This window comes from Enhydra lutris, unplaced genomic scaffold (genome assembly GCF_002288905.1).
Source record: "Enhydra lutris kenyoni isolate GAN:26980312 unplaced genomic scaffold, ASM228890v2 scaffoldscaffold10, whole genome shotgun sequence".
Classification (NCBI taxonomy): Eukaryota; Metazoa; Chordata; class Mammalia; order Carnivora; family Mustelidae; genus Enhydra; species Enhydra lutris.
The window spans coordinates 39,756,053-39,768,806 of NW_019154094.1; positions in this window are offsets into that span (position 1 = coordinate 39,756,053).

A 12,754-nucleotide genomic window follows, 5' to 3' on the forward strand; every position below is an offset into this window, starting at 1 on the left:
GCTCTCTCAGTCATAAAAGAGCAACTATTAAGAATGATCCAGAGGAAAAACCAGTCAGTCAAAAATCCGCACATTCCGCTGACATCACACGAACCCTTCAGATATCTGGAAAGAGCTGAGGGAACTGAGCTTCATGTCTGTGTTTCTTTGATGGTATCCTGGGTTATACCCATACTTCCCTGTCATAAGGCCATCATGTCACCCGGGCCTTCCCAGGCCTCAGCTGTCCTCCCTGGGCAGTCCATGGTGGGGATGGTAATAGTGGCCAGGGCTCAGCAGATGGGATTTCAACCACTTAGCCCCCCAGAGCTTCCAATTCCTCATCGCTGAGATGCTGGTAACAACACCCTGCACACAGGGATATTGTGAAGGATGGACAGGCTGATGATTCTGGAAAACGAACAGCACTTTAAAAGCAGGAGGTTTTCATGTGCCAGCCTAAATCAAGCTTTGGACTAACTGCAACATTGGCTAAAGGTTCTTGGGAGTTTCTACAAATTAAAAATCTAACTTGGGACTGATGCAAAAAAAATTTTTTTCATTACAAAAAACACTGCAACTGTTCATTTTTTCCCCCCAATCCATTGTGGGAGCCACCTCTAATCAAGCTGACATTTTCCTGGAGAAAGATGGCTCGGGTTATTGCTGGGAATGGGCTGCCCCCTCCCAGCCAGCGGTTCTTCTCACACACCCAGCATTTCTAGACCTCCTTCGTCCTCTGGGGAGCTGAAACATTTGCAAAGTCAATCACTCAGCAAGGCAGGGAGAAGACAAACCAAGGAACAATTGGAATGACATGGCTTACTGACAACAAACCGTCACTGCCTCCTTCTGCTCTGAGCCGATCGCACCACTGAAGGTCATGTCCTCTACCATGTCCTCCCGTGTCCACTCAGCGCTGTGAGTTGCATTGGTGGGAAGCAGCAAGTTTGCTCTGACCGCCACACCTTTTTTCTTAGCTTAACAAGAGCCCCTTAACCACTGAGCATTTATGACATTGCCCAGCGATGTGTGCCATCAGCACCTTTGCTCCTACCCCAAATCTTAAGAACGAAGGAAAGCATGCAGGGGGTAGAGATCAAAGTGGAGTGCTGTTTGGTATGTGGGATTGGGCAAGAGAGGGGTTGGTGGTGTCCAGGCTGGTGATGGATTTGGGAATGAGATGAAGGATGGGATGGGGTCAGAAATGGGGTTAGGCTCAGTACTTGGGTAAGGGATGGAGTTTGTTCTCAGGCTGCGATAAGGCTCAGGAGCTGGGTGACAGATCTGGGCTGGGGTGAAGGATGGGAGGTGACACAGGAAGACAAGTGAATTTCCATCTTTGGGCAGGGGTGAGGGGAGAGTTTGTGTGAGCATCAGGCTGAGACGAGGAATTTGGGTGAGGGATGTTCAAGCCCCGGGGGTAGGCACAGAGATGGATTGTCTGGGACTCAGGGATGGATAGGGCAGACCTCAGTGTTGGGGTATGTCTGTTGTAGGCATTACTTAGTTTTCTTCCTTTAAAACTGAAAGCTTGAGAGCTTATTTCTTAAGGTCAAGAAACATGTCCTTGCCTGCATCAAAGCCCTCTGCTCCATGAGATGGGCCAGAGTTGGCCCAGAGCAGAAGTGGAAGTCAGCTGTGTTAGCCGCCCCCTCCCTGACCTCCTGGGAGGCTTGTTCTCTTTCTGAAAGGAGCCCCTGGCAAGTGTTCTCAGTGGTCTGTGGCATGGGTCCCGGTCCTCCAGCAGGTCATGAGGGGTGCTGGTGCTGGGTTCTGCCACCCTGTGATGGTAGTAGGGTCAGGAGGGGGAAGGACACAGGATTTAGAATCAATGAGACCAGAGTCCTGTTCCTACATCTTCAGGAATTCCCTGATTCTCTGACCCTGATTTCTCAGCCATGGACAGGGTTATTCATATTTATCTGATGCGTTTGGAGATTGAGCAAATCATGAATGTGAAAAGGGCTCCCTGACACTGTAAAATGGCATAGTATTGTTCACGACTGTGAGGATCAGCTTAGCAGCAGAGAGCGGACCATGGAGAAGACAGTGGTGAGCTCCGGGGAGGGCATTCAAGACCCCAGAGGCCCGGCATCTGCCCCAGCTCCTCCGAGAGGAAGAACTACTACCCTCTGGGTCTCAGATTCCTCACTTAAGTATCTGCTCTAACAATTCAAGTCTCGGAATTTCTCAGAACTTCTATGTGGAGGAGGAAAAAGGGTAGAAGGAGGAACGACACTGGGGAGACATTTCCTTTGCCAGGCCAGCAGTAACAGGACACTGAGGAGCAGAGATGGCTCCCTCTTTGCCCATTCTGCATCCTGGTTTCTACTTCAGCCCTGCTGCTGGTACATAACATGTTTTAAGAATCAACAATAAATGCAGCTGGTTTCCCGGCACTACCTGGGGCTTCCCTCAGCCCCAAACAGGCCATTAGTTATCACAGAAGCTGCCAACAGGCCGACAACCATGGCTGGGCCAGCAAAGAGGTGGAGAGGGTAATTGTTTATGTGCACGACTTGAAAGCCTCCTTACCTCGATTCTTCCTCCCACAGCATCCCCAAACTTCACCATTAGAAAGCTATTCCTTTGGTAATTACACTATCCTTTCCCCAGCTACTTCCTTTAAAATAAGAAGACCCCCAAACAAGCCAGGAGCATTAAGCCGTAAGTCCTGAGATTTCTTCTTTCTCTATCCATACTCCCTTTGCACTCCCTGTCTCCTGGGGTGATCACATTCACAAACATCGCTTTATCTGCTACCTACATTCTGGGGCATCCCAGATCTCTCCTATTTCCAGGCCCTTATAATCCTGATTCCTAGACAACTGACACATAAAAACCTCAAATCAAGCCTTCACCTGTCCCTTCCTTACTCAGATGATCCCCTCCCAGGTCCCTGTGTCAGAATGCCAGAAACCTGGGGTGCTCGTTATGACTCCCCCTGCCCCACTTGCTTTCACTCTCTCCATCCAAGCACGTAGTGCTGTCAATCCTACCTCCTGGATGGCCCCCAGATTCATCTACTTCCCTTGATTCACTCACTTGGTTCAGGACTCATCCTGAAGACCCTCCTAAAAGGTCCTGCACCTTCACCCATGGTGCCCCCGGAATCCCTTCTCTGGAGCACTGCCATGATGCAACACTGGGCTCACAGGTCTTCAGTGGCTCCCCATTACCCTTGGGATATTGTCCACAGGTGAAGACCTTCATCATCTGGTCCAAGCCACCTGGCTCCAGCCTCTCCCCTCACCTTGGCTCCCTCCCCCATGCTGAGAGCCCCAGTCAGTAAAAACTGTAGTTCTCAGGGGTTTGCTGTATGCGTATGTACTGGTTGTTTTTCTGCCCGTCTTCCCTATCTGCTTCATTACGCTAACTCCTGCTTCTCTTTATGGACTCATGTCAAAGGCCTTTTTCCTCCTGACTGCTATGGCAGGCTACAGAATAACCCCCCAAAACTTCTAGGTCCTGACCCCTGCAGCCTAGACATGCTCCCCTCAAGGACAAAGAGAACCATGCCGCTGTGACAAAGGGTCTTAAGATGGGGAGATGATTCTGGGCTATCCAGGTGGGCCCTGCATACCACTGCCTGGAGCCCTATAAAGACGGAGGCCGAGGAGAGTGGACAGAAGAGGAGAGGGCCACGGGACCGTGGAGGCAGAGACTGGAGTGACGTGGCACCAGCTAAGGAGGGCTGGCAGCCCCCAGAAGCTGCAAGAGGCAAAGACTAGATTCTGCCCTGGAACCTTTGGCGGGAGCACGGTCCTGCGGACACCTCGACTTTTCGCCCAGTGAACTGGATTTCGGATGCTGACCTCCAGGACGATAAGAGAATCAACTTCGGTTGTCTGGGGCTGCCCGGTTTGTGCTGACTTATCAGAGCAGCCCAAGAGAACCAGTCCAGCCCCCAGCGCCGGATGGGGTGTCTTCCGGGAGCACTTCCAAGAGCCCCAGGTCTCGGGATGACACTGAACATGCCACGCAGTCGCCGCCTGACTTCACGTTTGGGTTTCCCCAGCACGCTCTACTGTGACTCTTTGAGGCAGGGGCTTTTTATCTGTATCTTTAGGGCTTATCCTGTCAGAGGCTTTAATAAACGTTAGCTGAAAAAAGTGCTGAATGAATGCTATCAGCCACTGCCCGGTGAGACCCACAAGAACTCGGCAGAGCTTAGATTCTCTGTCACTGTCCTAGGATCAACTCCCTTGCCGGGAACACCAATGCCAACCTTCTCCTGGGTGGGGACTCCTGCCCCCGTGGACAAGGCGTGCTGGTGGCCTCTCTAGAGCCCGCCTCACAGCTCGTCCATCGCTCTAGTCCGCCATGTGCGCGATTCCCTGCACGGCCATGGACCATGCAGCGCCCTGGACCTTGGACCCAAAGGTTCTGAGACTCAGGGCCTATGAGTCCAGACTTGTGGATGCTCACCCAGCCCAGCCCACCTCGCAGCCAGCTGATTCGACCTCAGATGAACTAAACAAGGACGAGGTTTTGAGCAAATGGAGGTCAAGTGCCCATGCTGCCCTCACCACTCCTGTCCCAGGGCCCAGCTCACCATTTGCCCTCCGTCTGTGTGGGCTGTGGAGAGCTGGCCCTCATGTCTTGCCCCTGAATCTTAAAACCAGTCATTCCTCCCCAACCAGAGTCAAGGTTAATTAATTAGTAAGTGTATCTGCAGGTTCGGAGAGGTCCAGGGTTGACCAGCAGCATGACACTGAGCAGCAGAGCCTTCCAGCTTCCTCCTCCACCTTCAAGAAGCCCCCATGTGTTCACCTCTCCGCCCTCCCCAACACCACTCACGATCGACTCAAGGAAGAAGGGTGAGCCCTGATGAATTTAAGCCCATGAGGAGACCTTATTCCTCTTCCAGTAGTAAGGTTCCAGGAAAGGTTTCGGGGGAGGGGGGGGATGTCTGGGGGAAAAGGCTTCTTCCCTCCCAGGAGAGAGGACTGGGAAACGATGCCTCTGTCCGTGGGGTCTAGCCCCTGCTGCGACCGCAGCCATCCTTCAGCCAAGGGCAGAACAGGCCCTGCACAGAGCAGATGTTGGCAGAACAGAGCAGAGAGATGCAAAGGTCTGGGTTTTGAGGACGCTGTTGCTCTGCTGGAAGGGCCCATCCCACAGCCTGCACTGCCCCTCAACATTCTGGAGTGTGATTGTGTGTAACTGAAACACCCTGAGGGCTCTTCACAACCGCTAGAAAGCGCCAGATCTCAGGGACCTATCTCATGACACATACATGTAGCGGACTAAGGGACGAGACACAAGGATGAGTAAAACAGTGTGGCCTGAGGGATGAGTCATCAGAGATGAGGCTCACAGCCCCTGCCCAGCATCCCTGCTCCAAAAGGACCTGGAGCAATCACATCAGTAATGGTGGCTCTTGTTCCCAGCCTCCTTCGTGACAGTGACCATCCCCTGCAAAGCAAAGTGAGGCCTGGCCGAGGGGAAAGATTCAGTCACACAGGGCTTTTAGTGGTGGCAAACCCCCCTTTTCCAGCACCCCATGCTGATCTTCCACACAGCCAGCGAGGTTGTCACCACCATCCACTCTGTTTCTCGGAGATGGGAAGGTGTAAAAGCACAGACCGTGGCAGGTGGTCCCTGAGCCCATGGACCGAGCCCACAGCGAGCAACGACTCTGGACCAGCATCGGGGCCAGATGATCGCTGCACCGGGGCTGCTGTGATATGCCAACTGTCTGGAGAATGACTAAACCTATAAAAGAAAAGATGGCCTAGAGCTGGAACCCACTGGAGTGAGGCAGGGAAACTGCACAGCCAGCTGAGGAGGGGAATTCTGACAGCGAGACGCTGGGCGGCCATCAGCTGGCTGCCTTTCCGGGGCTGCCTCCAGCTCCCATGCACGTTGCTGGTCATTGCAACGAGCACTGGGTGGTCAACGGCACTGAGCCCTGCTCTTCCAGGGAGGGAGGGGACCTGCCAAAGACACTCCGGGCTTGGGGGCTATACTGGCATTAGAACCGAGTGCCCTGACACCCAAGTCCACTGTTTCAGTCCTTGAGGGAATCATGACTAATGGTGTTGAGTTTCCTATGACAGATCATATTTCTCTAGATTTGTTTATTTGAACTCAAGTGTCCTTTCTGCAGTCACTGGGCAAAATTGTGGAGGAGGCGCAAGACTGTCCTCAGCCTCCCTTTCTAGTCTCCCCTGTCCTCCTCTCCACACAGCTTCCCAGATATCCCAACTCAGCACCCTCACCTTGTTTCCATCATGGGGTTATCACAGTCTGGCTTTATTGGGGGGGGTCTTACTTATTTTCCATCTATCTGCCCCCACTGGATTGCCCCCACACTCCAAAAAGGGAGGGGCGATGAGTGACTTACTCAGGGCTACAGTCCCAGTATCTAGAACAGTGCCTGGCACATAGTAGGTATTTCATAAATTCCTGTTCAAGGAACCAACCAACAAACACACTTACACTGAGGGAACAGCACTTGTCCAGGCTTCCTCCTGTAGCGTAATATAAACTGTAGGAGAGGCGCCTTAGGGAGTGGACAGCAAGGAGGGTACTGAGCTTGCTCAGCACTAAGGGCGGGGCACAGATTATGGGTAATTAACATGTTATCCATGACAATGGCCAGACCTGGTAGATCCTAAGGCAGGTTAATGCTTAACCCAAAGCACTGAGTCTCTACAGAAAGAATTCAGGCATGAAAGAAATTTTAAAGTTTTTTGAGTCTGAGAATGGAATCTTCCTGGTGTCTCTCTTATCACACTTTGTAGGCAATATTCACACTGCCCGTCCTTAGAAGGCTCCTGCTGTAAGGGCCTATTTAGCCAGAGGGGCCCCACCTCGGTTGAACAGCCATTTTGTTGGTTATGCAGTAAAACTTAAACTGACCCTGCCCCCCACCCTGCCTCAGGGGAACTTATTTAAAAGCAAGTCCGGGAAACCAGTCCCAGGTAACAAAGCCCAAATACAAGGGTGGGTCAAGTCAGGTGGAGATAAAGGCCCAGCCCGAATGCAGGGATGAGTCGGGTCAGGTGGAGACCTCCAATCAGTAAAGCTCGGGTACTATCTCCCTAGCTAACAAGGAGTGTGGGCCCCACCTTTTGGGTGCCAGTTCTCACCAAGGTGATAGGCTAGTTCAAATGTCTACTATGGGGTGAACTGTAATTCAATTGGCCACCCGTGTGTGACCGTGGGTGACCTAGCATGACTGTGCAGCTTTCTCTGTGTATTGCAATCTCATTGGCCACCTGTGTGTGGCCAAGCTCAACCACATGGCCTTTGCTCTATAAAAGTTAGTCTGTGAGGCAGGGAGGGGTCGTGCTCTCTTTAAGAGGCGTGGCCCTGGCCGGAAGGTTTGATTCTCGATGCTTGGCGTGAAATAAAGCTTTGCTTGACCTTCCCTTTGTATCAGTCTCGCTCCTTTAATCACGGACCCATTATTGGGGGACCCAGCATTGGGGACCCAACACTGCTTTGGACACTATGAATAGAGGGATGGTCGTAGTCCACACAGAAAGTTTTCAAACCACTGGAAGCTTTGTGCAACTTTCCTACAAGTGTACAGATACGGCTGAAAGACCCTCTGTTAAGACCTCTGAGAGAACTAAGGGGCACCCAGGTGGTTCAGTCGGTAAGTGTCTGCCTTCGGCTCAGGTTATGATCTCAGGGCCCTGGAATCGAGCCCCACATCCAACTCTGTGCTCAGTGGAGAGTCTGTTTCTTCCCTCTCTCCGTGCTCATGCTGTCTGTCTCAAATAAATAAAGGGAAAAAAAAATTTTTTTTTAAAGATCTCAGAGAATTCAATTGTTGCCTCCCAGCAGATCCTTTAATCTGGACACAAGGGCTCCAGGGCACTTTGAGGGCATGGCTGTCTGGCCACCCCAAAATAACAGTGAATAGATCTGAGGGGGAGCCAGACCTCAAAAACAACTGTGGATGTGACTTTTTTCGAATGGACTGGACTCCAAACGTATTCACTGGAAGCCCACACAGTTTTTTAAGAGAACATGTGGAAATGCTGCCAGCCTTCATTAAAAGGACCTGGAATCTGAAATGTTTCAAAATTATAAAAGTGTCCCCAGGTCCCCAACTTTCTGTAGACAGGAAGCAGATTGAGAAAGCTACATACCTGCAGAGGTAGGCTGTCTCCCGGGAGTCCCGGAGGACAGAGAGACAGAGAGCCCCGGAGAAAACCAGACTAGGGAGCCACTCCCAGGGAGCAGAACCGAGATCTACTACAGGAACATCCCCTACTGTCCTGGCAGGGCCCCTGTCACCGTCAGCCTGGCTGGGTTGCAGCATTCCAACAGACCAGTGGCTGCCATTTGAATAAGTGGGTCCATGTAATGGACATGTTGTAATGGACAATTGGCTGCATCACCAATGCATTTTAGCTGCGTGTAGAGCAGGTCACTTACCTTCACCGTTCATGGGTCTCCAAACGAGAGGAGCCACATTTGAGGAGTCTCACTGGAATCTGATCTGGATCGTGGGATCCTGGACCTCAAGCTTGATGCCATAGTTTAATGAGATTGTTTTGGGTGCTGGGACAGGACTGAACATATTATTTTTTATAAAGATTTTATTTATTTATTTGACAAAGAGAGAGAGAGAGAGCACACGCACAAGCAGGGGGAGTGGCAGACAGAGGCAGAGAGAGAAGCAGGCTCCCTGAAAAGCAGGGAGCCCGATGCAGAGCTCAATCCCAGGACCCTGGGATCATGACCTGAGCCAAAGGCAGATGCTTAACCGTTAGAATGAGCCACCCAGGTGCCTCCAGCAGTGAATATATTTCGCATGTGGAATGAATGTGAATAGCATTCAGGGCATGCACTTTGGTAAACTGAACAAATGGCCATGATCCTTCATTCCTTCCTCTGTCCATGCCCTTGGGAGTGTTACCCTGATGATCCTCCCATCAACAGATAGCCTATTTCCACACCCCTGCCTGGCTGGCTTTGTGACATATTTTGACCATTCACATACTGTCTCTTTCTCTCTCTCCTAGATCCTGATGCCACATGTGAAAAAGCACAGGTGAGCCTACTAAACAATACAAGACAAGGGACCCAGTTAGCCCTTTGGCCCAGCTGACGGCCAGACGGGTGTCAGACAAGTGAGTGAGACCATCTTAAACCAGCGAGCCCCCAGCTGACCCTCTGGCTGACCACAGATGCCTGAGCAAGCGTGGCTGACATCAGCTGAGTCTGACCCAGTCCCACAAAACTGTCCAGTTTATCTATAAACTCTAAGCAGTAACGAATGGCTTCCGTTTTAAGCCATTAAGTTTGGCAGTGGTTTGTTATACAGCAAAAATTAATGATACATTATTCTTCAGCTTTTTCCTTTCTGTTAGTCAACCTATCTATCGAATCTCCTTTATTAGGTTTTCCTTGTCTGGAATCTTCTTCCTCACTGCTTTGTCCCTGCTTCCTGGTCTGGCAGCCTTCCTTTCCCTTCGAGAACATATATAACACTTATTTTTGCCTTGTCCTGTCTCTTCCACCAATTCTGCTTCCTTGGATGAGATTGAACTTGGCAGGATGCAGTGGGGGTGGTGGGTAAGGCTGAGATGGTCTAAGGCAAACGCAGACACTAGTGAACAAAAGGATAGAGGCCAGGGCCTTGGCATCCTAAATTTTCAGTACTGGAAGAGATCTAGACCAGCTTCCTCATTTTATAAGGAAGAAAATGAGACCCAGAGAGAAGAAATAACTTGTTCAGATTCATGCAGCAAGTTGGTGGCAGAACAGAGTCTAGCATCTAGGTTTCTTGATTCCCAACAGACCTCTTCCAGGTACCCCGAGCTACATCTCCAACCCCTAAGATTTTGGAGTCTTTGATGGACCCTTTCTCACTTAGTTCTACAGACTTCTAAGCCCTAGATACCCCACCCACTATGTACTAACTGCTTCCCAGCCTCATGACCTCCCTTGGGTGCCAGTTGGCCAGAGCAACTGGCCTCCATGACACTCTAAACGCTCCCCAATTTCTACATCAAGGTTTGGCCATTCCCTGTGTCTTTTTAATCCTTATCCAGGTAATCCTGCCTCTGCTTCCAGCTTAGCTCAACATTCCTCTTGGTGGCTCTTCCTGCTTCTAGTGTGTTCCTGGCCTCCCGCCATTCCCTCCTCTCCATTTGGAACTTTCTAAAAGATGAATCAGAACACATTCCACCCCCCAACACAGATGTTTAAGTGGCTTCTGATACCCCTGAGGATATGGCTCCCACACATTCTCATACCTCCTCATATCTTCTCTCTGTGAACTGAGGATCCCAGGAGCCTGGTCCCTGCCTGCCTTTCTAGCCGCACATCTTGTTTTCCCCTTCTTCCTCTCTCATCCTCATCCTGTCCCTAAACTCCAGTCGTGTCTGTCATCATTCCAAAACTTGCCATGTTCTTCATGTCTCCTTGACTTCACACACATCTTTCTCTCTCATCCCGGTGAAGAACTTCCACGCCAAATTTCAGTCTGCTCTCAGTCAGCTCTGGAACAGCCACACGCATGAGAGCTACTGTGTCCTACATGTCCCTGGGCTCCTGAATACATATCTTGGCCACCACGCTTACCACAGCGCTGTTTGCATAACAGCTTCCACATTCAACCATGAGCTGCCTGAGACAGGGATGGCCTCTCCTATCCCTGAATCCACTAGTGTTTAGTACAATGCCTGCCCCATAGCAGAGGCTTTACCATACTGACTGAGTGAATGACATACACGTGTGAATGAATGAAGAGATGGCCTGGTGGTGCCACTTAACTTGTGGAATGTGAATTTTCTCTTTCCAAGGTGATTAACCTCTATAGGCTTAAGACTGAGGCCAACGTGTCCTGTTCACCTCAATGCCTAGCCGGGCACAAAGTGAAGATCCATCCGTGGCCAGTTGCCTGACATTTTTGCCCTGCCTTTGGCTCCATTTCTGTCACAGGGAAGGAATGCTGTTTATGGCTTGCTCTCCATCCTTCAACCCTGAACAATCAAGTCCAGACTGCTGCAAAATTACTTTTAAAAATTAATCTGGAGAAAATTCCTTCGCCCTTAGCCATCGGGCCTGGCCTGGTTCCCTGCGGGAGGGAGTAAAGCAGACCTCTCTGCAAAGGGGGACTTTGAAGGAGAACTGGCTACTCCTGGAAGTCCGCTGAACTGTTTTAAAGATAGAGCTTACGAAGGAGAGCAAGAACTCAGGCTGTCAGTGAACAGGGCTTTGACTCTGGCCAGGTTGGATGCCAGAGGAACAACGAGAATCATCATGTGCGGACTCTACACTTGAAAACTTTCCATCCAGAAAGGGAGCAAATGTATGTAGACAAGAGCCGACAAAATCAAAACTCTTAAGTGCCATGAGAAAGACTCACTCCAAAATTTTAGTTAACACTTAGTTAGCATTTATGATGTGCCCGTTTGCTGGGCATTACAGATAGATAAGGGAGGAACACATAGTCCCCGTCCTCAAAGAGGCTAATTACCGAGTGAAGGGAGAGGAGACAGGATTCCTTATGATAAAGAGTGGGGAGCTGTTAGGAAGGTTTGGGAAGACCTTGAAAAATATCTAAGAATTTAGCAATTAGAAATGAAACCTCTGGGGCACCTCGGTGGCTCAGTCGGTTAAGGATCTGCCTTCAGCTCAAGTCATGATCTCAGAGTCCTGGGATCAAGCCCCACATCAGGCTCCCTACTCAGTGGGGTGTCTGCTTCTGCCTCTCCCTCTATGATCTCTCTCATTTTCCCCCTCTCTCAAATAAATAAAATCTTTTTTGAAAGAAAGAAAGAAATAAAGAAAGGGGGCACCTGAGTGCCTCAGCAGGTTAAGCTCCTGCTTTCAGCTCAGGTCATGATCTCAGGGTCCATGGGATCGAGCCCCGCATAGGCTCTCTGCTCAGCAGGGAACCTGCTTCCCCCTCTCTCTCTGCCTGCCTCTCTGCCTACTTGTGATCTCTCTCTGTGTCAAATAAATAAATAAAATCTTTAAAAAAATGAAAGAAAGAAAGAGAGAAAGAAAGTAAGGAGGAAAGAAAGAAATGAAACCATTCCTTAGGATGGCTGGTGGCTCAGTCAGTTAAGTATCTGCCTTGGGCTCAGGTTATGATCCCAGGGTCATGGGGCAGAGTCCTACATCAGTTTCCTCAGTGGGGAGACTGCTTCTCCCTCTGCCTGCTGGCTCCCCCCACCCCTCTTGGGCTCTCTCTCTCTCTCAAAATCTTTGAAAAAAAAAAAAGGAATGAAACCATTCCAAATGCAGTAGGAAGAAAACTCCTATGATGACCTCAATTAACATAGTAAGAATACTTGATAAAATTCAATAGCCTTTCATGTTAAAAACAAAAAACATTTTACCAAACTAGCAATAGAAGGGAACTTCCATAACTTGATACAGGGCTTCTGTAAGAACCTATAGAAGACATGACGATTAATGCTAAAATGTTGAGAGCATTTCCTCTAAAATCATGAGCAGGTAAGGGCATATCTGCTAATACCACTTCTATTGTATACTTTACTAGAAGTCGCAAGTACTGCAAACAGGTTTTTAAAAGAAAAACAGATTGGGGCACCTGGGTGGCTCAGTCATTTAAGTGACTGTCTCTTGATTTCAGCAGAATTCATGATCTCCGGGTTGTGAGATTGAGCCCCGTGTTGGGCTCTGCACTCACCGAGGAGGCTGCTTAAATTCTCTTCTTCTCCCTGTGTTCCTCACCCCCTCACCCAGTTTGCATTCTCTCTCTCTCTCTTTCTAAAGAAAAAGAAAGAAAGAAAGAAAGAAAGAAAGAAAGAAAGAAAGAAAGAAAGAAAGA